This window comes from Marmota flaviventris, chromosome 11, assembly GCF_047511675.1.
Source record: "Marmota flaviventris isolate mMarFla1 chromosome 11, mMarFla1.hap1, whole genome shotgun sequence".
Classification (NCBI taxonomy): Eukaryota; Metazoa; Chordata; class Mammalia; order Rodentia; family Sciuridae; genus Marmota; species Marmota flaviventris.
In genome coordinates this window covers 117,651,175-117,678,697 of record NC_092508.1, presented here as the reverse complement: position 1 = coordinate 117,678,697, position 27,523 = coordinate 117,651,175, and the positions used below count along the sequence as shown (strand labels likewise).

Below are 27,523 nucleotides of genomic sequence, written 5' to 3'. Positions count from 1 at the left end.
CTTTCCTGCATCTATTGAGATGATCATATGATTCTTGTTCTTATTTCTGTTTAAGTGATTAATTGCATTGTAGATTTGGGTCTTTTCTCTCTTTCTTTGGTTAGTTTGGCTAAGGATTTATCAATATTACTTGTCTTTTGGAAGAACCAACTTTTTGTTGTGTTGATCTCGTGTTGTTTAAATTCTCAATTTCATTAGTTTTAACTCCGATTTTTATTATTTCCTGGTCTTCCATTGATTTTGGAATTTGTTTGTTCTTCTTTTCTAAGACTTTGAGGTGCAAGATGTTTAATTTTTGGAATCTTATTTTCTTTTAGTGTAGGCACTCAATGCAATCAGTTTTCCTCTTAGTATTTCTTTCACACAGTCCCAGGAATTTTGATATGCTGTATCTCTGTCTTTATTTGTTTCTAAGAATTTCTTGATTTCTTCCCTTATTTTTTCTTTGATTCATTCTTAATTTAAAATATTGTTTAATCCCCATGAATTTGTGTGATTTCTGTTATTTTTCTTGGTGTTGTAGTTTCTTTCCAATGTGATACATGGAATTATATAAGTTTTCTTTTTTGTATTTGCTAAGACTTAACATTGTAACCTAGAATATGGTTTGTTTTAAAGATGCTTCAATAAGCTGCTGAGAACAGAATAAATTCAGCTGTTTTGGGGTGGAATATTTTATAGATATCTCTTTGGTTCATTTGATTTATAGTATTACTTAAGTTGGATTCATTTTTATTGATTTTTATGTCTTGGTGATGTTTGTTGTAATTTCCCACTATTATTGTATTGTGGTCTATCTAGGATTTAATGTCAAGAAGTATTTTTTAATGTAATTAGGTGCATTGACATTTGTTGCATATACCTTGTCATTATTTCTTCTCTTTGTATTCCCTTTACCAGAATAAAATGGCCCTCTTTGTCTTAGCTTTTATGACATCTTATTATGATTAATTTTTGCTTAGATTCAGCTTTTTCAGATAGGAGAATGGATATTCTGGCTTGTTTTGAGATTCTGTTAGTGTGGCTTTTCCCCACCCCCATCCTTATATATTCAGCCTGTGAGTGTCCCTACCTATGAGATCTTGCAAAGAGCATATGATTGGATCTATTCTTTTTAAATCAACTATGGGTTTTTAAAGAAATATATATTTTTGGTTATTCTTTTTAGATACACATGACAGTAGAATGTATTTTGATATATTATACATACATAGAATATAATTTATTCTAATTAGGATCTCATTCTTGTAGTTGTACATGATGTGGAGTTTCCCTGATCATGTATTTATATATGAACATAGGAAAATTATGTCTGATTCATTCTATTGTCTTTTGTATTCCCATCTCCTTCCCTTCCTTTCATTTCCCTTTATCTAATCCAATGAACTTTTGTTTTTCCTTCCTCTGCACCCTCTTATTGCATTAGTGTCTACCTATCAGAGAGAACATTCAGCCTTTGTTTTTTTTTTTTAGATTTGGCTTATTTCACTTAGCAGGATAGTCTCAAGGTCCATCCATTTACCATCAAATGCCATAATTTCATTCTTCTTTAAGGCTGAGTAATATTCCAATGCTGATCCATTATATTAATCTCTGTCTTTTGGTCAATAGGGGGATTGTGGTTGAACTCAGAGGCACTCGACAACTGAGCCATATCCCTAGCCCTATTTTGTATGTTTTAAATTTAGAAACAGGGCCTCACTTAATTGCTCAGCATCTCACTTTTGCTGAGTCTGGCTTTGAACTTGCAATCCTCCTGCCTCAGCCTCCTAAGCCACTAGGATTACAGGTGTGCATCATTGTACCTGCCTAATCTCTGTCTTTTAACTGGGAAATTGATACCATTCATATTCAGTATTATTATGGATGGTGTTTGAGAATTACAGGCTAGCTGCTCTAATTTCACTGTTCAAGCATGAAAATGAGTGACATTAGCACTGTGTGGGCAAGGAACCTGGGAGATTTACTCCAGAAATCCCCAGCAACAAATTTTGTATTTAAAAAGTTCAATTTTATCAGCTTGTGAATGGGCCACTTTCTTCTTTGCATAAGTTTATGCACTGCTGGTCTCAGTCTTTGTTTGCTTATCTGTTGTTCACTTGATTTGTAAATATTTTGATACCAGGTTTTGAGACAATTGCTGTGTAAAATAGGAAGAAACAATTGTAATGGTGCTCTGTGTGAAAAGAACTTGCCGAGTGCCTTCACCAAAGCTGCAGAGCCTGCAGTTGAATTATTCTCACTGGTGAATAACAACAATTTTGCCCTGCAAAGATGTTATGGTAGTTGTCTATGATTATAGTTAAGTGATTCTGCAAACATATCATTGAATTCTAGAATGAATTATGACTCTACTTGGGTTTAATGAAATTTCTGATATTGCTGAAATTTGCATATGTACATGTTTTTCTTTTTCATAGCAAGATCTGCTGGTGAGAGGAAATGATTGTCTGGATTTATTATGGTTTATAAATTAATTAGTGGTATATTTAATTCTGTACATAAATTTATAGCAAGTACATACTTGTCAGATCAAAATACAAAAACAGACTTTCAAGTCTTGATGATTCCTTGTAGACACTGGGTCTTTTGAGGCCATTACTCTTGCCTACTACTGCTTAATCACATTAGTAGCTCTGTTCCCCTCTCACCCTCCTCACTGTTGAGGTTATAGTATTTCACTCCTTCCTGATAAGGTCTGGCCTGTGGCACTAACACTTATCCAATTCCTTCATCTTACAGAAGGAGAAACTGAGGATTAGAAGGCATTATTGAATAGTGTTTGTTAACTATTATGACTTGGTATGGAATTTTTAAGTACCTTATTTTAAGTCATTCATTTTAGAGGAAGTCAGATCCTTATGACAAAGGAGATAAGACAGATAACATTCAAATGAGGAACTACTTAATAGTTTCTGAATTTCGCTAGGTAGCAGTCTACACCATGCCTTAGACCTTTTATTACCTCTGGGACATAACCAGATCTGAATACCTTAAAGTCTTATAACCTAAGCAATCCAGAACATTAATTTATTAAAGACCTGAAAAATTCTTAGGGGGAAAAAGATTTTCTTCCATGTTAGTTCCAAGTAAAGCTTTTGTATTTAGTTCTGTGAGCCATAGACCAGTCAGTGTTTGTGTATGCTGTAAAGAAGGGTTGGGGTTAATTTTTCTCCTGTGAATTTCCGATTCCTTTAGTACCATTAGTTGAAAAATTGTTCTTTTCTCAATGACTTAACCTTCACAACTTTGTCACAATAAACTGAGCATATGTAATATTTCTGGACTGTCTTCTGTTTCTTGACCAATATATCATCTTTGCTCTAGTACTAAACTTTGGATTACTATAGTATTAAACCAAGTTAATCTTTAGCTTGAGGTCCTCCTAGAGGTGCTGGCACAGGAGCTTCATCACTGGTTGCTATGGATTTCTCACCACCCGGTTCTTGTACATCAACCCAGGGGCCTGAGACTGCATGCTCAGAGGGTGCTGGGGTGCTGTATTGCGTCTGCTGGCTCCTTCTGTTGGGTGCAGGAGCACAGGATGCTGGGCTCAGGGCCATCTCTCTGACTGCTATAGAATGCTATGCACTTGTTTTCCTCTATAGTGTTTTCTTTAAAGGAACATAGAGCCTGGTGGCAGTTTGCTAAGCTTGGAACTTGTGATTGTGACCTCTCTGTAGGTGGCCTGTGGTACAGAAGCATCACCTCCTGCCCTGCAGCCAAGGAAGGTTGTTAAGGTACTATTACTGTGACTCTCTTGGTCAGCTGTTCTTTCACTACTTCCTTAACGGACTGTGGAGGGATTGGACGTTCCTGCTTACATCTCCTCTGCCATCTTCAGGCTCCACTTGCTGGCTTCCTTTCTTTCATTTTTTATTATTATTTTTGTACTGGGGATTGAACCCTGGGGTGCTTAACCACTGAGCCTTTCATTTTATTTTTTTATTTAGAGACAAGATCTCAATAAATCATACTTATTGCTCCATGTGGACTGATTTTTACCATTCTATTACATATCATTTACTGTGGTTTTCTGTTCTTTGTGTTAACTATTTTTGTTTGTATGGATCTAAAATAAAATTTTCCCTTATTTTTCTGTGCTTTACAGGTTTTTTTTTTTTCTTTTTTACTCTTTAAATGGTTTGGCTTTGTTTTAACAAATATACTTGACAGTAGTACTGTTAGTTTATTTTATCCTCCTAAAAAATGCAAGGAATTTAAATGCCTTTTTAAACTCGTGATCTGATTTCTTCTTTAATTGTTGTTTTCCAGTATTTTAGTTTTATTTTATTGATTTTTTCTATTTGATATCAAAGTTATTTCAGTAGGTCATTGACTTCTTATATTAAACCACAATTTTATGTGTTTATTTGCTTTTCTTTCCTTCTTGCATTCAGGTCCTTTGTTTTCTAGTCATTATCTTTTAGAATTTATCATGCTTCCTATTTCTGCAGAAAAATTGCTCTCCTCAGTTCAAGAAGAATTTCAGCCAGAGTCCTTTTTAAATTGCCCTTTCACCATGTGCCTTTCTGGAATTTCTAATCATTTTATTTTGAATTGTCTATTGATTTCTCCATCTCTCTTATACTTTTCTATGGTTTTTTTCCTAGTTATTTTTTGCATTCTGAAAAAAATTTTCACATACTTCTTGCATTTTATTATTTTAGCTCATTTGGACCTACTTTTGTTTAGTCTGTCCATTGAATTTTTTGAAGAATTTTCTTCAGGTAAATTTATTATTTTAGAATTTTTATTTTTTATTCATTATTAAGATCATTTTGATGCATTATAATTGTATATATAGTGCCATTTGTTGTTACATATTCATTATTCATGTATATAACATAATTTGTTCAGTTTTATTTCCTAGTACTTCCCTTTTCTTTTCACTTTGCCCTATGATGAAAATAAAAGGGAGATCATTAGAGCTGGAATTACAAGTGTGTACCACTGTACCCAGTTAGTCCATTGAATTTTTAATTTCATTCCATTCACTATTTGTAGTTCAGGCAGGGTTTTTTTTTTTTTGTTGTTGTTGTTGTTGTTCATATATATTTTTTTCTCTTTTATGGTATAATTTCACTTTTTCATGTTTTTATTCCATTTTTATGTCTATATTTAAAACATACTTTACATCATTTTTATAAAACTTATATTTCATTATCTTGTATTAATCTGGCTGTTTGTTGTCTCTGATTATTTCTTCATTTTATCATGTTCTTCATAATTCATTTGGATGAAGTCATGAGTATTAGGCTTTTATTGCTAGATAGCTGGTTTGGTCTAGGCATGTGTATATTTCTGTACAATTTCATCAAGTGTCCATGTTCCTATTTCCCTAGTGCTCCAGGGTTGTTCTCAAGCAAAGGAAATTTTTATGTAAATTTTTTGGCCTAGAATTTCTGTTAGAAAAACTTCAAATCTACTTGAAAGCAGACAATTATGTAGGAATTTACAGAGGTGTTTTTGGTTCCCTTATCCCTCTATTTTTCACCTTTCCCCCACCTCCTCCTTCACCATCCTACACCCCAGCTGACACTGAGAAGCTTTCCTTCCCCCCCCCCAATTTTGTAACTGAAAAAATTTCCATGTCCACTGTTTTACTTAGAGTCTTACTCTTCTTTTTACAGGCTTAAGGCTTTTCTCCGTTTTTCTTTAGGCTGATAAAATTGTAATACCTTGGAATACTGAGATTGACATCAAATGAATTAGGGTCACAGCTACTAATTAGGTTTGTAGTTTTCTTCTCATTTATAGCTCTTAAGTCTTTTTCTTCCTCTTTATCTTGCTTTCTACTTCTTTTTACCTACCTGCCTCCCTTTCTTTTTCCCTTCCTTCCTTCTTATCTTCTATCTTTCCTCTTTCTATTTCTTTGTAGAAATATGTCTACACAAGCTTGTTCTGTTGTGTTCAAATAGGTCATTTTTAGCACAAAGATTTCTCAAAATACATGGTATACCACCTAGTTAGAAATGGAAGTACCCTCCTGTATTTTAAAATATTTTTCTCCATGTTCACTCCTTATCTATTTTGATGAGCAATATATTACTAAAAAATGTTAATACATCAGCTTAGATATCTAATCATTACAAAATATAAATAATAAATTTTCTTTAATTTTTATTCTTAAGTGCCTTTTTTTAAATGCAAGTTTCAGTTCATGTGCAACAACCACCACTTCAGTGGCATCCATTGGTAAAGATTGGATTCTGTTTTTTGCTTCAGGATTTTGTAGTCCCCACATTACAATGTGGAAGTTTTCTTTCCTCAAATCCTGTAGTACTTATTATACTTGATAGGAGTGGATTTTAACTTTCATAAAATTAAAGTTGTTTTATAACCCTTTATTTTCTTCATCAAATCTTTGGTTCGGCTTTTAAACTTACCTCTGTCTCATAGATCTCTGCCTGATCCACTCATAATTGAGCACATTATCCCTGTTCTGATGTTTCTAACATGAAAGAGACAATTTTGAGTTTTTATAATTGTTTTCTGCAGTTCTCCATTGAGACATTTTATATCTGGACATATTACCTCTCATTCATTTCCTGAGAATCAAGGTCATTTATTTTATTTTATGAAAATTTACATGTCTTTTTTATTCTTACAAGACACCTTTAAGCTTCCTCTTCTTTTTACTTTTTAGTATTAATTCTAATCACACTTGGAGATATATAATCATTTTTCCCCAGGAATTCCCAAATACAGGAATTACGCAAAGGTGTCTAAAGGACTCCTATATAGGTTTAATATTTGTAAATCTTGTGTATATTAGTTCTCACTCAGTGGAATTATAACTCAAGTTAGACTCTGATCTTGTATAATGTATAATTTGTTCCCTACCCAGAACTAGGTAGTTGTCTTCTAAGTTGGTTTGACAAAACTAGAGTAAATACTGAAACCTTTCTAGTTAATTTTATTTACTGTCTATACTTGGCATGGCCAGTGGAAGATTATGGTATTTAATATTAGTTGTTCAACTTCTCCATACAAAAGCACATGTTTTAACTACTGCTCACTTTTGAAATAGCAGCAGTTGCTTTTTCAGTCCTGTGATCATTGACCAGTTGTTGTAGAACATATTCTTTTTATATATGTTTCTATAAAGTTTCTTGAGGGTAGCAAGAGGAATAGAGTGGACTAGTAAATCTCTTGTTTATTTAGTCATATTCATTATCACTTAAACAAGATTACTAGTTTATTGAGATTGTTTTTATAATTATGTTCTTAAATCATCCAGATTAGTTTAGTAAGTTTACTTTTACATTTGGAATCCTTATCCAACTCATAGACTTCTTCAGCTGTACTGCTTGCTACCTTAACCCTATGTCCTAATAATTTCAGGTCCTAATTATTAACCCTACTCAATATAAAAATGTTAAGTTAGTGATTCACAAAATTTATGACCTTCTTTTCATTTATATTGGGAGATCTATCCTCCTCTTCCTTTTAGAGGGAAAATAAGGAACAATACTCTTATATTTTTATCTACCAGATGTTCTCAATTCTAAGATCATTGCTTTATTTTGCTTTTGGTACTGGGACTTGAATCTAGGAGTGCTTTATCACTGAACTACATCCCTAGACCTTCTTATTTTAAAATTTTTGGTAGGTCCTTTTTAAGTTTCTGAGGGTCTTGCTAAGTTGCAGAGGCTGGCCTTGAACTTGTGATCTTTCTGCCTCAGCCTCCTGAGTTGCTGTTATACTGGAATTTCAGACTTTCACTACCACACCTAGCTGTTCATTGATGTTTCTTTTTCCTTTATTTTTTTTTTCTTTTTCTTTTTTGTATAGGATTTTAGGAAGCTGAATGATTTATGAATGTGTCTCTATGAAACTTACAAATTGTATTTTCACATTTAAATATAATTAGTTAAATAAGCATTCACATCTATTCTTAAGTATGTATTTAAAGAAAATTTGTGTTTGATCAAGTAAAAATCAATGGATTTCCCCCATATTATCAGAATAACAAAAATAACATTTAAACAGTGAAAAGCTATGAAGTAATAGAAAAGACTTGTATATTTACAATTAGTTTAGTATGTTGAAAATCTATTTGTTATTATAGAAGTTTTCATGGAAGTATGTACTTTACAAAATATTTAAAGAACTCAGAAAAGTTGAAGTGTACCACTAGTGGTTATAGATGAACCTGTTCTCTGTGCTTCTGACTGGACTGTGGGTGAAAGTTAGTGTGGCAGAATGGAGGAGAACTAACTATAGAGGGTTTGAATCATAACCATGCTTCATGTTTTTTTGTACAGATCTTATCACTCATAGAAAAGTATAATCTTGTTTTTGATTTATGAGTTAAGCTAGAATATATTACAAACATAAAGGTAATTATAGAACAGAATGATCTCATAAGTATTTTATAAACTTATTTTTTAGATGCAGACCTAAAGATTGTAATAGGTGTTGTATTTTCTCTTGTTTTTAAACCTAATTTTCTTTTTGAAAAGAGTGAAGGGGGTGCCAGAGAATATGCTTCTTAATGATTCTTAAAATATATTCCTTTATGTTTAATTTCATAGAATACATTCAATTTCAAGCCACTATCTTGATTTTTCTCTGATGTTTTCTATGTGCTACTAAAAATTCAAAGAGAACAAAATGTTTGATTATATATTCAGATGGTCTCTTTGTGTTATTTAAGAAAGTACCTTTGGAAATATTGGAGGCATATAGGTGACATCTTTTTAGTTTTACATGTGTTATTATTGTATTCATATCCTATGAGTGCAAGATAAAATAAACACCCGAGGCTGTTTTATCCTGCCTCTGTCTTCTCTGTTCTAAAATTACATTTATTTTTGACTAATATTTTTTCATATTTTATTTTTATTTTAGGCTAAAAATATCATAGAGGGATTTTTCAATCAACAAGTAGAAGTTCTAGGCAGACGTTCAGATCCATTGCCTGAAATATACTACATTGAAGGTACTCTCCAAATGGTTTGGATCAATCGCTGCTTTCCAGGGTATGGAATGAATACCCTGAAGCATCCAAAATGTCCTGAATGCTGTGGTATGTAATGAACTATGATTTCATGTTGTATATTGATAAAAATTCACTTATTCCATTATGCCTAAGTGAATGTCTATCAGTTTTTTTAATTGTCAGCTGTATATTTTTTTAAATTATTCAAGGTAGTATGTTTGAGGAGGCTGTGTGAATCTAAGATGTAAAGGAAAAAAGCGGCTTAATTTTGACCTTGGTATTACTATGACAGCAAAGGTTCAATGGCTTTAGGCAGTTATCTGGGAAGAAACAAAGATAATAGTTATAAGTTACTTTAGAGTTATTTACCCTAGATATAACCAAATAATATATCTTAGAAACTGTTATCAGTGAGTTTAATTTTGTGTAGTCTAGAGTAGGTAGGGAATTTTGTGGGTTTTTTTTTTCCTTTTAGAAATAAGTATTTGAATTATTTTATTATAATTTTTTTCTGACTTTTGATACTAGCACTAAAGGTTCTTAGTCACTCTCTGACATTCATCTGTCTTCATCTTTATTATAGAGGAATTCTACAAAAGTGGTTGCCTTTGTATTAAAAGAATTTGCATTTTTGTTATCAAGAATTGAATGGGTCAGTTAATTTCTAGTCTTAAAATCTTCCTATTATTAATATTGCTAAGTCAGTACCTTTTTTATCATCTTTTTAAATTTGTTCTCCTGTTTATCCAAGTTAGATTAAAAATCTTTTCATATAATGGAGCACCAAGTGTTCTTTTTACTTTTGTTTGGTTAGATTTTGCTTTATTACTTTTTTCTTCTATTGTTTTTGTTTAACTATATGGAATTTGACAAAATGTATTAAAATTGTTTTAGAAAATACAATACAAATTTAATAAATAAATTACTTCCAGATGGAAACTTTGTAACTATTTTGACAACAGTGGTATTGTGTATCAGTGTAGCACAGATAAGGATAAAGAAAAGGCTAGAAATAACAAGGAATGAAAGTGGAACATAGTAGTTTAGCTCTCTATTTATATGCATTTCTATTTGTTTTCAGTAAAGACTTTAATGCTAAATTAAAATTATTAAAATATTTATATCTCATGAGGAATTTTGATTTTTTAAAATTTTATTTTATTTCTACATTATTTTGTTGGCACATTACAGCTTTACATAATGGTGTGACTTGTTGTTATGTATTGATACATACACACAGTATAATAATATAGTTTGGCCAGTATCACTCCTGAGCACTTTCTCACTTCCTCTTCTCCTCCCTTACCCCCTTTCCTCTATTATACTATCATGTATAACTAAAATTTAAAAATCTATACAATATTAAGAAATTATTAAAACATATGGAAAAAAGATAATCCCAGAGAATGGTGAAAAAAAATCATAATGGATTTGACTCCCCCAAAATTAGTACCCATAACATATTAAGAATATTTTTAAAAACACAAAACCAAAATAAAGGGCAAACAATTTGAATAAGTACTTTACAAAAGACTAATTCCAAATGACCAAAGGATATCTGAAAATAAGAATTTATGTTTAACTTTATTTTAAGCAGGTACAATGGAAGAGGGCAAATAAGGGTGAATAATGGATCATGCTAGGAGTTCAAATGGGGAAAAACCACTCTGGAGAGTAACTAGGTTGAGGTTAGTGCTTCATTAATTAGATTGTCAAGAAAAGCTTCTCTCAAAAATTAAAGGAGCAGGAGATTATGCTGTATTTCCATTTTGTGTCCTATATGTGTGTGGTGTGTGTTTGTGTGTGTGTGTGTGTGTGTGTGTATCTGTGTGTATGTGTTTATACATTTTCATTTAAACTTACCTCAATTAAAATACTATATTTATAGAGGTCTTATATTTTACTTAGCTTTATATTTAGGTACCTGATATTCTCAAACTTTCTATTTTTAAATCATTTTTAAATTAAGAAAAATTGCAAAAGTTGTAAAGAGAATTCCTATATACCCTTCATTACACGTATCTTGATTTTAACACCTTAATAACATTATTATTATTATTATTATTATTATTATTATTATTATTATTATTATTATTACTATTAGGGTATTAACATTAATATAGTACAACTGATTAGACTATAGAAATTATTCATATTTTGCCAGTATTCCTAATAATGTCCTTTGAGGACCAAGATTCAATATAAGATATGATATTTACATTGCTTGCATCTCTATAATCAATTGGAGTTTCTGCTTTTCATGACCTTGACACAAGGAGACTTATTTTGTAAGATGTATCCCAATTTGAATCTAGTTTTCTCATGATTAGGTTCAAATTTATGCATTTTGGGCAATAATACTTCACAAATGATGATATGTCCCTTTCCAAATGTCATTTCAAGAGATATGTGTTATTTAAACATCTTATTACTTATGATGTTCACTTTGATGAGTTAAGGTCATATCTTCCAATTTTTTTTTCATTTTTATCCCTTTTTTAAAATTAATTTCTCATTGGGAAACTCTTTGAGATATAAAAACATATGCATATTCATCACACTTTGTCCACTAATTTTAGCATCCAGTGACATTTCCTTCTTATGATAATTGTTTATGTTTTATTTGCCCTAATGGTAATTATTCGTTCATTTTCCATCACTGTCATAAAATACCTGAGATAATCAACTGATAAAGAGGAAAGGTTTATTCTGGCTCACAGTTTTGGAGGTGTCACTCCATAGTTGGTTGGCTTTAGTGATGTGTAGTACATTGTGTCAAGAGCTCAGGGCAAAAGAGGCCTATTCACTTCATAGATATTACAAAGCCTGAGAGACAGGAAGGGGCCAGTATCCCAATGTATCCCAAAAGGGCATACTTCAAATGACCTAAATATATCCCACTAGCCCTACTTCTCAAAAGTTCCACCATCTCCCAGCAGCACCACAGACTGGGGACCAGTCTTTGAGCACATGAACCTTTGAGAAGTACTGCTGATCCAAGTATAGCAACCATTTTTTATGTTCATCATTACATGTTTATTGAATGTAATTCTCTAAGGGACAGCTATCTTCTCTCTAGTTTATTTTTATTTATCAACATAAGCTTATGAATGTATTCTTTTGTTGTAATCCATTGCTATAATTATTTATTATATTATTCAAATTATCCAAGTTTTGCCACTGCACATTCCCTGAAGTGAGATTGTATATTTACTCAGTGTGCTTTTATTTCTTGATCACTTTCTTATTTTATGACACTGTATGATGTTCCAGGTCTGTATTCTAATTATCCTGCCCAAACCCTTTCCTCAGATGTATCTCAAGGAGTGCTGCTCCTTTTTTACTCTTGGGAAGGAAAACATTTAATATACATTTTTTAGTATGTTTTCTAAATTAGAGCTTTGCAGTTATACATAGAGGTTGAGGTCATACCAACGAAATATACCATTTTAATTAAGTGTAAAATTCAGAGGTATAAAGTACATTCATAAAATTGTGCACCCATCATCACCATCAATTTAAGAATGTTCTCACCTCCCAGAAACAAACTCTGATTGAGTTAAGTAGTAACTAGATTCACTGTTTTCTCACCTACTGCTAATAGTTATTCTACTTTCTGTCTCTTTCAATTTTTTGCTCTAGGTAACTGATAAATGGAATCTTGTAGTCCTATGAATCTGGCTTGTTTCAGTTAAAATACTTTCAGAGTTCATCCATGTGGTAGAATGCATTTGAAATGAATTCCTTTTAAGATTGAACATGTATATGCCACAGTTTGTTTATCCATTCATCTGTTGATGATGGATATTTGAGTCATATCCATCTTTTGGCTCTTGTGAATAATGCTGTGATGAAGTATAGTATACAGTTTTCTGTCCCAGTACCTACTTGTACACATCTTTGCCTTGATATCTAAAAGCAAAGTTACTGGATCCAATGGTAGTTTTAGGAGAAGCCAAATTCTTCACAGTGGCTGCACCATTTTATATTATCATGAGTAATGCACAACAGTTCCATTTTTTCCATCTCCTTACCAACACTTTGTTATTGTTTGTTTTTAAAATTATCCTAATGAATGAGATGTGTTATCCATTGTTATATTTATTTATATTTCCATAATGATTGATAAATACTGAGCAATCTTATATGTTCTTATTTTACATTTCTATATATCTTTTGGAGAAATTTCTATTGAAATCTTTTTTTCTGGTTTTAAATTAAGTGTCTTTACTTTTATTTTGAGTTACATGAGTTTGACATAATGCCCTATCAAATATATCTTTTGCAAATATTTTCTCTCATACTTTGTTTTTTCAACTCTCTTGATTATACCTTAAACACTGAAATTCACTAAGTTGTAAATATTGTTGAAGTCCAATGTATTTTTTTTCTTTTATTTCCTATTCTTTTGGTGTCAGACCCAAGAAGTTAATGTCAAATCTAATGTCATGAAACTTTGTTCTTATGCCAAAAGTTTTAAAGCTTGAGTCTTAAAACTCTAGGTATGTTATTCATTTTGAGTTAATTTGTATGTCTGATATAGGTAAGGGTTCAACATAACTAATTTGCATATGTATATCCAATTTATTGCAGCACCATTTGTTGAAAAGGTTACATTTTACCCATAGCCTCTTTGTTAAAAATCAGTTGAAATTATGTGAATGGTTTGATTTGAGCTCTCTATTCTGTTACAGTGGTTTATATGTCCCCATCTTTACACTGTCTCAATCAATGTAGCATTGTAGTAAATTTTGAAACCAAGATGCAGGGGTCCTCTAACTTGTTCTTTGTTAAGATTATTCTGGCTATTTAGAGTCTCATGAGATTCCAAATGAATTTTTTTAATTGATTTTTTTAAATGCACGACAGCAAATGCATTACAATTCTTATTACACATATACAGCTCAATTTTTCATATCTTTGTATATAGAGTATGTTCATGCCAATTCCTGTCTTTTACCTGTACTTATTTTTGCATTATAATTCTTATTGCACATATATATCACAATTGTTCATATTTCTGTTTGTATATAAACTAAGTTCACACCCAGTTCGTGTATTCATACATGTTCTTTGGATAATGATGTCCATCACCTTTCACCATCCTTACTAATTCCCTGCCCCCTCCCTTTCCCTTCCACCCCTCTTCCCTATCTAGAATTCATCTATTCCTCCATTCCTCTCCCTGCCTACCCCACTATGAGTCAGTCATCTTATATCAGAGAAGACATTCAGCATTTGTTTTTTGGTGATTGGCTAACTTCACTTAGCATTATCTTCTCCAATGCCATCCATTTACCTGCAAATGCCATGATTTTATTCTCTTTTATTGTGGAGTAAAATTGTATATATGTCACATTTTTTATCCATTCTTCCACTGAAGGGCATCTAGGATGGTTCCACAGTTTAGCTATTGTGAATTGTGCTGCTATCAACATTGATGTGGCTGTGTCCCTGTAGTATGCTGTTTTTAAGTCCTTTGGGTATAGTCCGAGGAGAGGATTAGCTGGGTCAAATGATGGTTCCATTCCCAGTTTTCCAAGGAATCTTCATACTGCTTTCCATATTGGCTGCACCAACTTGCAGTCCCACCAGCAATGCATGAGTGTACCTTTTCCCCCACATCCTTGCCAACACTTACTGTTGTTTTGTCTTCATAATAGCTGCCATTCTGACTGGAGTGAGATGATATCTTAGAGTAGTTTTGATTTGCATTTCTCTAATTGCTAGAGATGATGAACATTTTTTCTTATATTCGTTGATTGATTGTATATCCTCTTCTGACAAGTGTCTGTTCAGGTCCTTGGCCCATTTATTGATTGAGTTATTTGTTTTTTTGGTGTTTAGATTTTTGAGTTTTTATATACCCTAGAGATTAGTGCTCTATTTGATGTGTGAGGGGTAAAAATTTGCTCCCAAAATGTAGGCTGTCTATTCATTTCATAGATTTTTTTTTTGGCTGAGAAGAAAATTTTTAGTTTGAGTCCATCCCATTTATTAATTTTTGGTTTTAATTCTTGTGCTGTAGGAGTGTTATTAAGGAACTTGGGACCTAATCCCACGTGATGACGATTAGGGCTTACTTTTTCTTCTAAAACTATAAAGGATAATACTTAAATAGTTTAAATTTAACAAAAACATTTGTATAGGATGCATAAGTATGATCAAGTATAATTAATTATAATAGAGATACATGGAAAATAAAAGTGAGTAATTCTACAAATTACTTAACTGTATCATGATACTATAGTAAAACATTGTAATGTGGACACAAGGTAGCAGACCTATTATATGAGAATAAAAATGAAGAACTAGAAAATTTCTAATTCTTTTGAAAATGAATCTGATAAATTAATTGTAGAATTTGACATTTTTATACTATTAATTCTATTTCTAGGAATATTGCCAGAAGATACAGAAAAAAAAATGTGTGACATTTTATGGATGATCACATGCATTGTAAGTTAAACAGTAGAACACATTGCATTTTCATGTTCTTACAGGTGTGACATTAAATGCCTTACAGCAGAGGATCAAGCTGTAGGTAAATTCTTCTCTGTGACATTATCACCTGTATCTTTAGAAGAACTGCATGAGCATCTCAATAAAGTTTAGAATCAATGCACCATTAATGAAGGCTGACAGTAATTTTTATGTAATTTTTCATCTGCCATCTTTAGAAATGTAATTAATATATCATTTTCCTACAATAAATATAACATTATCATTTCAACTATTTTGCAGAAATATGATTCTTGTCTCATCACAGTGAAAACTTTAATAAACTTTGTATATTCTTAAAACATTTATTATAAATATTATGCTAATTCATTATTAATAAGAAATCAGTCTAGTTTATATTTTTTCCTAAAAATGGCATTTTAAACAAAAATTGCATATTTATACATACTTCCATTTTTTGAAATACATTTAATTATGCAACATAAAGCAATGTTTTTTTTTGTTGTTGTTGTTGTTTGTTTGTTTGTTTTTAAGATTAGAAGTATTTAGGGAGTTCTTTCAGATTTTGTTACACTAAATTCTAAACTAGCCAGCTGAAATGGACATATTTCTCTCAATACAACATAAATTAATAGAAATAAAGGAAACTATGATTTTTAAATTAATTTAACAACGAACTGTTGTTTTTAAAATAGTGAGGTATTAAAATTAAAATTCAAATTCATATATATATTTTTTTTTTCAAATATTTGAGCTCTTTTCATTTTTGAATGAGTCCAAAATAACAATGAAAATACCTAAATCCACATCCTACAATACCAAATTTTCACAATAACTAATTACATACCTATTCTGTCCCGATTCCATGGTAACTCCTGGGAATGACTTAACGTGTTTCTAGTAGTAGTAGTAGTAATAGTAGGTAAATATTAATGTTTTTAAACACCAAAATTATTTTTTCAATTTATAATCTCTTTATGGTTTATTTATTATTTCTGCCCACGTGTGGCTAAGAGTTATGTGATAGAGGAGCCATGAATGGGACTATGTAATTTTCCTGGAAGTTACATAACAAAATACCATAAACTGTGTAGCTAACAACAGACATTTATTTTCTCAAAATTCTAGCAATCAGAATCTGAAATCAAGGTGTGAGCAAGGCTGTGCTCCTTCTGAGACTCTAGATAAAATCCATCCTTTCCTCTTCTAGCTTTCATGATAACCCTTAATCCTCCTCAATTTTTGTCAGCTTTCAGCTGCCTCACTCCAATCTGCTTCTGTTCTCACAGGTCCTTCCCTTCCCATTATCTTGTTATATATAAGTCCTCCAAGCATATTGGTTAAGGGGCAACATTAATTTCCTCATGTTTACTGTGAGTGATAAAAACATAATGATTTTACCATCTTAGCCATTTTTATAGACTGACAGATTAATTTTGTTCAAAGTATAATTTAAAATAAACAACTTACAAGAGTAACAGGCTTATTGAATATTTTATTTTACAGTCCCAAGCACTATTAACTATCCAAATTTGTAATGCCATATGAACATTCTTAAGTTAGATATATACATAGTTGTTTTGTATTAAAATATGCTGGCATTTTAAATCTATAATTTCAGTTAGGAATGAATTAATTTAAATGATACTTAAGAAAAATTAAATAGTAATTCCTTTAAAATAATATCTTAGCCATTTTAAGTGTTTAATAGAGTAATATTAACAATTAACATTGTTGGAACAACCTAGGTGCCCTTCAACAGATGAATCAATAAAGAAAGTATGGTATATATCCACAATGGAATATAACCCAGCCTCAAGAAGAATGAACATATGCCATTTGCTTGTTAATTGATAGAACTGAAGCTGTCATTCTAAGTGATATAAACCAGTCTCAAAAAAAACCAAGGCCAAATGTTCTCTATGAGATGTGGATGCTAACCCATAATGAAGGAGGGGAAATATAGAAGTTAACTGAATTGGACAAAAGGGAATGAAGGGAGGGGTGGGAATAGAAAGACAGTAGAATGAATTGCACATGATTTTTCAATGCACATATGAACATATGACCAGTATACCCGCACAAGAATGGGATAAAAATTGTAATGGTTTTCACTCCATATATGCATAATATGTTAAAATACATCCTAGGGTCATGTGTATGTAGAAAACAAATTTTAAAAAGGAGAAATAATTTTATATGGTTTTGTATTCAAATTAACATATTTTATGCTGTCAGTGATGAGAAATATAATAATGTTTTCTGATAAATAAAGAGAGCCTGTATTTGCATATTTTTTTATTCCCAGAATGATTGTTAGACAAAGGTGACAAAACATGCACCTGAGAAAAGACAGCTTCTTCAACAAATTGTTCTGGGAAAACTGGAAATCTATGTGGAACATAATAAAATTAAACCCCTATCTCTCAACACACACCCAATGTGGATCAAGGACAGAGGAATTAAACCAAAATGGATCAAGGACATAGGAAATAAACCAAAGACTCTTCATTTAATAAAAGAAAAAGTAGGCCCTAATCTTCATCATGTGGGATTAGACTCCAACTTCCTTAATAAGACTCCTGTGGCACAAAAATTAAAATAATGAAAAACTCAAACTAAAAAGTTTCTCCTCAGCAAAAGAAACAATCTATGAGGTAAATAGAGGCCTACATCTTGGGAGCAAATTTTTACCCCTCATATATCATATAGAGCACTAATCTCTAGGATATATAAAGAACTCATAAAGATAAGCACCAAAAACAAACAAACAAACAAAAGCAAATAACCCAATCAATAAATGTCCAAGGACCTGCACAGACACTTCTCAGAAGAGGATATAAAATCAATCAACAAATACATGAAAAATGTTCATTATCTCTAGAAATTAGAGAAATGCAAATAAAAAATACTCAAAGATGTCATCTCACTCCAATCAAAATGGCAACTATTATGAAGACAAAAAACAATAAGTTTGGTGAGGATGTGGGGAAAAAGGTATACTCATACATAGCTGGTGGGACTGCACATTAGTGCAGCTGGTATGAAAAGCAGTGTGAAGATTACTTGGAAAACTGGGAATGGAACCACCATTTGACCCAGCTATCCCTCTTCTTGGTTTATACCCAAAGGACTTACAAAAAACATATTACAGGGAAAAAGCCACACCAGTGTTTATAGCAGCACAATTCACAGTAACTAAACTGTGGAGCCAACCTACATGCCCTTCAGTAGATCAATGGATAAAAAGTGCAATATATACACAGTGGAATATTACTCAGCAATAAAAGAAAATAAAATTATGACATTTTCAGGTAAATGGATGGAGTTGGAGTGGATAATTCTAAGTGAAGTTATCCAATCCCAAAATACAAAACCTATACTTGGGTGTTTACAGGAAGCATGGGAGAAATAGATGAACTCTGCATAGGGCAGAGGGGTAGAAGGCAAAAGAGGGAGCAGGTGGTTATAAATGAGGTGAAATTTGAAGGACATTATTATCCAAAGTACATGTATAAAGACATGAATTGGTGTGAACATACAGAGATATGAAAAATTGTGCTGTATGTGTGTAATAAGAATTGCAATGCATTTCACTGTCAGGTATTTAAAATATAAGTTAATTAAATTAAAAAAAAGAATTGAATGTAGGGACTCAAGATTTTATATGTACACCTGTTCTCATACTAGCATTTTTTAAAATAACCTCTGATGGAAAAACCTCAATGTCCCCAAACACATGAAATTATAAGCAAAAACATGGCATTGGCATACCATGGAATATTATTCAGATTGGAACAACAACAAAAAGTTTTCAGGAGTAATTCACGAGCCTTTCAAACATTATTGCAAGTGACCTGTAGGTCACGAATTATCCAATGCTGTAAGACTTTAATGTAGAAGGTGAAATTGAGGGTAGAAATTCATATAGACAGAAAATAGAATGGCATTTACCATGAGAAAAGGTGTCAGTGGTATTTTGAAAAGAAGAAAAATCAATGGAATGGATGATGAATATTTCACAACAGTAAAAATGTGCTTACTGCTTCTTATCTGCAATCTTAGAAAGCATCTAAAGGTTCAACCAAAAAAAAAAAAAGACCAAAACTTTAGTGGGTGGCAACTTAAATATGTATAATGTTTCAAAATTATATATATATATATATATATATATATATATATATATATATATATATATATATATATATATATATATATACACACACATACACACACACACACACACACACTCACACACACAAGTAAATAAATGATGTTGGTATTTTAAAAAAAGAAAGAAAGAAAGAAAAGGATCAAAATGGTATATTTTCTATTTTGTGCACCTTATCATAACAAGAAGCACACCTTGATCTTTTTTATATCTTAAGTGTAATATGCCTAGAGCAGAAGGACGAAACACCACAAGTTCTCATTTATTTGTAGAAAGCAATAAGTAAATTTAGTAGAACAGGATGGAATAGTGATCACAAGAGACCAGGAAGAGAATAAATAGACAGATTTAAAGAGTTCATTGAGGAGCACAAAGACCAAAATGGAAGAATCACTCCTGATACTTCTATGGCACAGTTGGATAACTATTGCTGAAAATAACCTAAAATGTGTTTCAAAATATAATTTGCACCTGGCAGGTGGCACATGCCTGTAATCCCACTGACTTCACAGACTGAAGCAGGAAGATCTTCAGTTCAAAATCAGCCTCAGTAACCCTGTCTTTAAGTAAAATAACAAAGTGGGCTGGAGTTGTGACTCAGTAGCTAAGTGCAACTGAGTTCTAACCCCAGCACCAATAAATAAATAAATAAACAAACAAATAAATAAATTTGCAATACATAAAGATAATTAACATTTAAAGAGATGAAAATACTTATTACTATAATTACTACCACTTCTATATATGTACTGAATTATCATAATGTACCCCATAAAATGAATATATCAAATATATATTAAACAGTCTCCAGTAACTTTATAAACAGCTCTGAAAAACTTATCTAAAATAAATAGAATTTCATCTGTCATGATTCTAAAGATGTCAACATATAATTTGTATACTTTCTGAAATTTTTAAAACATTTTAGTGGATTGGGTTCAAATCTTTTTTTTCTTTTCTTTACTTTTTTGCCCACAAATTATACCCAGTGGTGATTAACCATTGAGCCACACCGCCAGTCTGTCTTCCTTCCTTCCTTCCTTCCTTCCTTCCTTCCTTTCTTTCTTTCTCTCTTTCTTGAAACAGGGTCTCAGTAAGTTGCTTAGATTCTTCCTAGTTTGTTAGTGAATGGGCTCAAACTTTTGATTCTCCTGCCTCAATCTCCCAAGTAGCTGAGATTACAGGTATGTGCCACATTGCAATGTATTCAAAGAAGTAGGAGGACTTCTTGCTATGGATTCAATTAAACCTCAGTCTATGCTGCTCACTCTTTCAAGGGTATGTTGCCTTATGTAGCAACAGTTTCTTCATTTTCTGGGTTTATGTTTCACAAGAGATCAAAATGTAAAACTCAAATGATAGAGAATTGTATGAAAAATGTCTGGCCTTAATAATTCATGCCATAAAATTATGGATTTGTAGTATTATTTTAATAAAATAAAATATTACCATTGCATTTCTAAAGAGATGTCTGTATTTTTTGTCACTGAAACTATCAAAAGATGTACTGTGGGAAATGTTGAAATATTATATATATATATATATATATATATATATATATATATATATATATATATATATATATAATATTACTGTCTCATAATATTCTTTTTATGTGGTAATTTTGGATTTAAAATTATGATGTAATAAGCAACTGAAAATTGAGAACTGGTTCAAGTAACTTGTAGAAAAGTTGTACAAGTTTATCTTCTAAATATTGAAATAATCAAAATACACAATAATTATTCCTCAATTAATGATTATGTCCAATTAGTTGAAATGGTGGGATGCTGTGCCACAAGAGTTCCAGTGAATGGCAAGTATAGAAGAGAAGAAAACATTAAAAGACCCTTCACAAAATAATCTCTAGAAAGAGCATGAAAACATCTGTAAAGATGCTAAACAGCACCTGTCAAATGGGAAATAATATTAAAATTAATACTAGATTCCTCAAGCCACTAATAAATGGCACACACTCACACAAAACCCAATAGTAACAAATACTGATTGGTTGTGGAGCAGAGGAATTCTTTTTGATTGTTGCTTTGATTCCAACACAGTCTTCTCGGAAAGAAGCACTGTATTTTTTATCCTTAATAAAGTTAATATGTGATGCAGTGATTACACTTCCACATTTTATCCTCATTATTTGTAAACTGATGCCTACAGAAATGGTGTATATGCTATGGAACCTTGATCCTTCTCCCTGATGCCAATTTAATAAGGCGGATATGGTTTTGAGAAAAAGGCAAAGCAGGTGTATTATTGCTTTGCTAGTAAAGAAGTAGCACAGAGGACTCCAGTTTTAGACGCTTTGATTCTGCTCATCCGAGGGAACAGAATCTTTTATTTTTGGGGTGTGTGTGTGTGTGTGTGAAGTGGGGATTGAACTCAGAGGCATTAAACCACAGAGCAACATTCCCAGTTCTATTTTAAATTTTTATTAAGATACAGAGTCTCACTGAATTGCTTAGCACCTTGCTTTTGCTGAGGCTGGCTTTGAACTCAATCCTCCTGACTCACCTTCCTGAGCCACTGGAATTATAGGCATGAGTCCTCATTCCTGGCAGAACAAAGAATATTTTCAAAATAAGCTATTCAAAGACTGCCCTCCAGGTACTCCCTGTAAAGAAGAGTAACTGTTCACTTGTTAATTTGGGAAATATCTATTCCTTATATCTCCTGGGGCCATCTTTGAAGTCTGAATTATTTGGTTCCTCTGGTGGATGTGTTCTCAAAGCTATCTGATTCATGGATGGGAAAAGGTGATCTAGTTCCTAGTTATGAAACAGGAGAGAGAGAGAGAGAGAGAGAGAGAGAGAGAGAGAGAGAGAGAGAGAGAGAGAGAGAGAGATCCTTTTTCTCCTTTCTTTTTTTAAAAGCCTCAGTGGTAGAGTGACAAGGGTTATATTCCAAGCATGGGGCAAGCCACTTTTACATATGCAAATATTCACAGCAGATTTATTCGACAACAATTTAAATTGGAGGATATATAGCAAATTAATGCTAAATGTAACATTAGTATATGGAATATATGGAAATATAGCAAATTTGCTAAAAAATCTTTAGCAATTAATGAAGAAGTATATGTATTTTCAAAACAAAAATTCATTCAACAAGAAAAGAGTAGCCTATTAATTAGCTCAACAACCAAAATTAAATTTAAATGCATTTTCCTAAGTAAAAGAAGCCAGTGTAGTAGAATAAGACAAGGTCAGACACAAGAGGAGTAACAGAAATTAGATTTATTTGGCTGCAGCCAGGTTCAGAGAGAAAACTTTTTACTCTACTCAATCAATTGGCCTAAAGACCATTTTCAGGATGTTTTAGGACTTCAATCCCAGTGTATAGGGGAGGTACTCAGAGGATCAAAATCTACAGAAGTTCCCATAATAACAGAATATTTTCACTGTTCTGGGTAAATTAACACCTCAAAAACATTTTTTTTCAAGAATCAGTACCTGAGAATGAAAGAGCTTCTTTTAAACCTCTTTCCCCCCCTAACCTTTTGAAATATTACAATGGAGCCCAATTAGTCTTTGAAATATAAATATCCCTGAGAATACAAAACACACTTTTTCAAATACACTTCCCACTTGAAAAAATTTCACAAAGTATATTATATCATTGCAATAATAGATTGCTCAAAAACCTTGTGAAAAACTAGTAAAGAGGTGTTCAGCATCTGATACATTGATCTCTTTCAGGCTCATTGCAAAGTAAGATAGAACAACAGGAAATAGGATGCTTAACTACATTGAACTCTTTTGTATTTTCTTTTGCTCATAGTCATAAAACAATTATGGTAAATATTTGTAGAGAAGTTTAATTAAGATTTTCTGTGTAAAAGGGGATTTCAATAGAATAAGATGCAATGGGTATTACTTTTTTTCAATTAATATGACATTTCTGAGAAAGAGACAACATGGAGTAAACTAAGGCTACTGATTTTCATAGTTGGACAATAGTACAGCCTCTGATACAAAGTGGATGTTTTTTTTTTCTCTTCCTGAATCACAGTTCCTGATATTTCTTTCAATAAAATTATATTAGAGAAATATTGATGCTTTTCTTTCTTTGTTGTCTATTAATATGTGCATGCTCATATCAAAACTACTCAGGAGTCTGCAGGAGTATTGCAAGTCTGTGGGAACCTTGGGTAACTTAGTGAGACTTTGTGAACAAAAGAGGCAGGAGTTGTATCTCATTGGTGGACCACCTTAAGGTTCTCTTCCCTTTACAAAATCTACTACAACAACAACCTGAACAACAGAAATCCAACAAATAATATGAAAGAGGACTTTATGAACAAGAGAATGCCTTTATTATGTTAAAAATAAAAGTGTTGGGCACCATGTGAAACAATTGGAAGCTACCCACATTTCTGTTAAGTATATAAAATGGTATAGTAGGTATAGGAATAAAATTGATGATTGCTAAAATTTTAAACATAGAATTACTAAATGACTTACCAATTTCATTCCTAGCTATATTTCCAAATGAACTGAAACACAGATATTCAAACACTTGAACATGAATATCAATGGCATCACCATGTCCACTAGGAAATATATGAAAAATCAAATTTCCATCAAGAATGATAAACAAATGAGTTTATGTATTTATATGTATCCATGTCTGAGTAAGAACATATATGTATAGATATATTGATTTAAATATATACATGTGTATATATATATATATATATATATATATATATATATATATATATATATATAATGTTTCAATATTACTCTGCCATAAAAATGAAGTACTGATACAGGTGACCATGTAGACAAATCTCAAAAATATTAAGAAAAGTAAACAAAATCAACCATGAAATTTCACCTGTGTTATAAATACATTTACATTAAATATCCAAAAATTGGAAATCATAGAGTTAGAAAGGAGAGAGTTGGTTACCAGGGCTTGGAAGGTATGTAAGTGAGTGGTTGATTAACAGATTACATGGTTTATTTTGAGTGATTAAAATGCTTAAAACAAGGTAATTTTGGTAATTATATCACAACATTGTAAATGTAACTACTTAAATTATTATTTTTTTATTTTTTTATTATTAGTTGTTCAAAATATTACAAAGCTCTTGACATATCATATTTTGTACATTTGATTGAAGCAGATTATGAACTCCCATTTTTACCCCATATACATATTGCAGATTCACATCAGTTCCACATCCACTTTTTCGTTTTATTTATTTATTTATTGTTAGTTGTTCAAAACACTACAAAGCTCTTGACATATCATATTTCATACATTTGATTCAAGCAGATTATGAACTCCTATTTTTACCCCGTATACATATTGCAGATTCACATCTGTTCCACATTCACGTTTTTACATACTGCCATACTAGTGTCTGTTGTATTCTGCTGCCCTTCCTATCCTCTACTATCCCCCCTCCCCTCCCCTCCCCTCTCCTCCCATCTTCTTTTTCTACCCCATCTACTGTAATTCATTTCTCTCTCTTGTTTTTCCCCTTTCCCCTCACTTCCTCTTATATAAAATTTTGTATAACAATGAGGGTCTCCTTCCTTTACCACCCAAATTCCCTTCTCTCTCTCTCTCTCTCCCTACCCACCCTCGACCCTGTTTAATGGTGATCTACTTCACATGCTCTTCCTCCATATTCTGTTCTTAGTTGCTCTCCTTATATTAAAGAAGACATTTGGCATTTGTTTTTTAAAGATTGTCTAGCTTCACTTAGCGTAATCTGCTCTAGTGCCATCCATTTCCCTGCAAATTCCATGATTTTGTCATTTTTTAGTGCAGAATAATACTCCATTGTGTATAAATGCCACAATTTTTATCCATTCATCTATTAAGGGGCACATAGGTTGGTTCCACAGTCTAGCTATTGTGAATTGTGCTGCTATAAACATCGATGTAGCAGTATCCCTATAGTATGCTCTTTTAAGGTCTTCAGGGAATAGTCCGAGAAGGGCAATAGCTGGGTCAAATGGTGGTTCCATTCCCAGCTTTCCAAGGAATCTGCATACTGCTTTCCAAATTGGCCACACCAATTTGCAGTCCCACCAGCAATGTACAAGTGTACCCTTTTCCCCACATCCTTACCAGCACTTGTTGTTGTTTGACTTCATAATGGCTGCTAATCTTTCTGGAGTGAGATGGTAATTTAGGGTAGTTTTGATTTGCATTTTTCTGACTGCTAGAGATGGTGAGCATTTTTTCATGTACTTGTTGATTGATTGTATGTCCTCCTCTGAGAAGTGTCTGTTCAGGTCCTTGGCCCATTTCTTGATTGGGTTGTTTTCTTATTGTTTAATTTTTTTGAGTTCTTTGTATACTCTGGATATTAGAGCTCTATCTGAAGTGTGAGGAGTAAAAATTTGTTCCCAGGATGTAGGCTCCCTATTTACCTCTCTTATTGTTTCTCTTGCTGAGAAAAAAAAAAAAACAAAACTTTTTAGTTTAAGTAAGTCCCATTTGTTCATTCTTGTTATTAACTCTTGTGCTATGGGTGTCGTATTAAGGAATTTGGAGCCCGACCCCACAATATGTAGATCGGAGTCAACTTTTTCTTCTATCAGATGCAGAGTCTCTGATTTTATTTCAAGCTCCTTGATCCATTTTGAGTTAACTTTTGTGCATGGCGAGAGAAAGGGATTCAGTTTCATTTTGTTGCATATGGATTTCCAGTTTTCCCAGCACCATTTGTTGAAGATGCTATCCTTCCTCCATTGCATACTTTTAGCCACTTTATCAAATATAAGATAGTTGTAACTTTGTGGATTAGTCTCTGTGTCCTCTATTCTGTACCATTGGTCCACCCACCTGTTTTGGTACCAATACCATGCTGTTTTTGTTACTATTGCTCTGTAGTATATTTTGAAATCTTGTATCACTAGGCTGCCTGATTCACACTTCCTGCTTAGAATTGCTTTTGCTATTCTGGGTCTTTTATTTTTCCATATGAATTCCATGATTGCTTTATCTATTTCTGCAAGAAATGCCTTGGGATTTTGATTGGCATTACATTAAACCTATAGAGAACTTTTGCTAATACCGCCATTTTGATGATGTTAATTCTGCCTTTCCATGAACAGTGTATATTTTTCCATCTTCTAAGATCTTCTTCTCTTTCTCTCTTTAGGGTTTTTTAGTTTTCATTTTATAAATCTTTCACCTCTTTTGTTAGGTTGATTCCCAAGTATTTTTTTTTTTGAGGATATTGTGAATGAGGTGTTTTTCCTCATTTCCATTTCAGAAGTTGTGTCACTGATATACAGAAATGCCTTTGATTTATGCGTGTTGATTTTATATCCTGCCACTTTGCTGAATTCACTTATTAATTCTAGTAGTTTCTTTGTAGACCCTTTTGGGTCTTCTAGGTATAGAATCATGTCACCTGCAAATAGTGATAATTTAAGTTCTTCTTTTCCTATTTTGATGCCTTTAATTTCTTTTGTCTGTCTAATTCCTCTGGCCAGTGTTTTGAGAACTATATTGAATAGAAGTGGTGATAGAGGGCATCCCTGTCTTGTTCCAGATTTTAGAGGGAATGCCTTCAATTTTTCTCCATTCAGAATGATGCTAGCCTGAGGCTTAGCATAGATAGCTTTTACAATGTTGAGGTAAGTTCCTGTTATACCTAGTTTTTCTAATGTTTTGAACATAAAGGGATGCTGTACTTTATCGAATTTTTTTCTGTGTCTATTGAGATGATCATATGGTTCTTATCTTTTAGTCTACTGATGTGGTGAATAACATTTATTGATTTCCATATATTGAACCATCCTTGCATCCCAGGGATGAATCCTACTTGATCATGGTGCACAATTTTTTTGATGTGTTTTTGTATCCGATTCGCCAGAATGTTATTGATGATTTTTGCATCTAGGTTCATTAGAGATATTGGTCTGTTGTTTTCTTTCTTTGAGGTGTCTTTGTCTGGTTTTGGA

At 32.2% G+C, this 27,523-nt stretch overlaps 1 pseudogene; it reads left to right on the top strand.

The window, feature by feature from the left end:
* LOC139707725 (zona pellucida-binding protein 1-like) overlaps positions 1–9,148 on the top strand; it is a 56,688-nt pseudogene extending 47,540 nt beyond the window's left edge.
* The last annotated feature ends 18,375 nt before the right edge of the window (positions 9,149–27,523 follow it).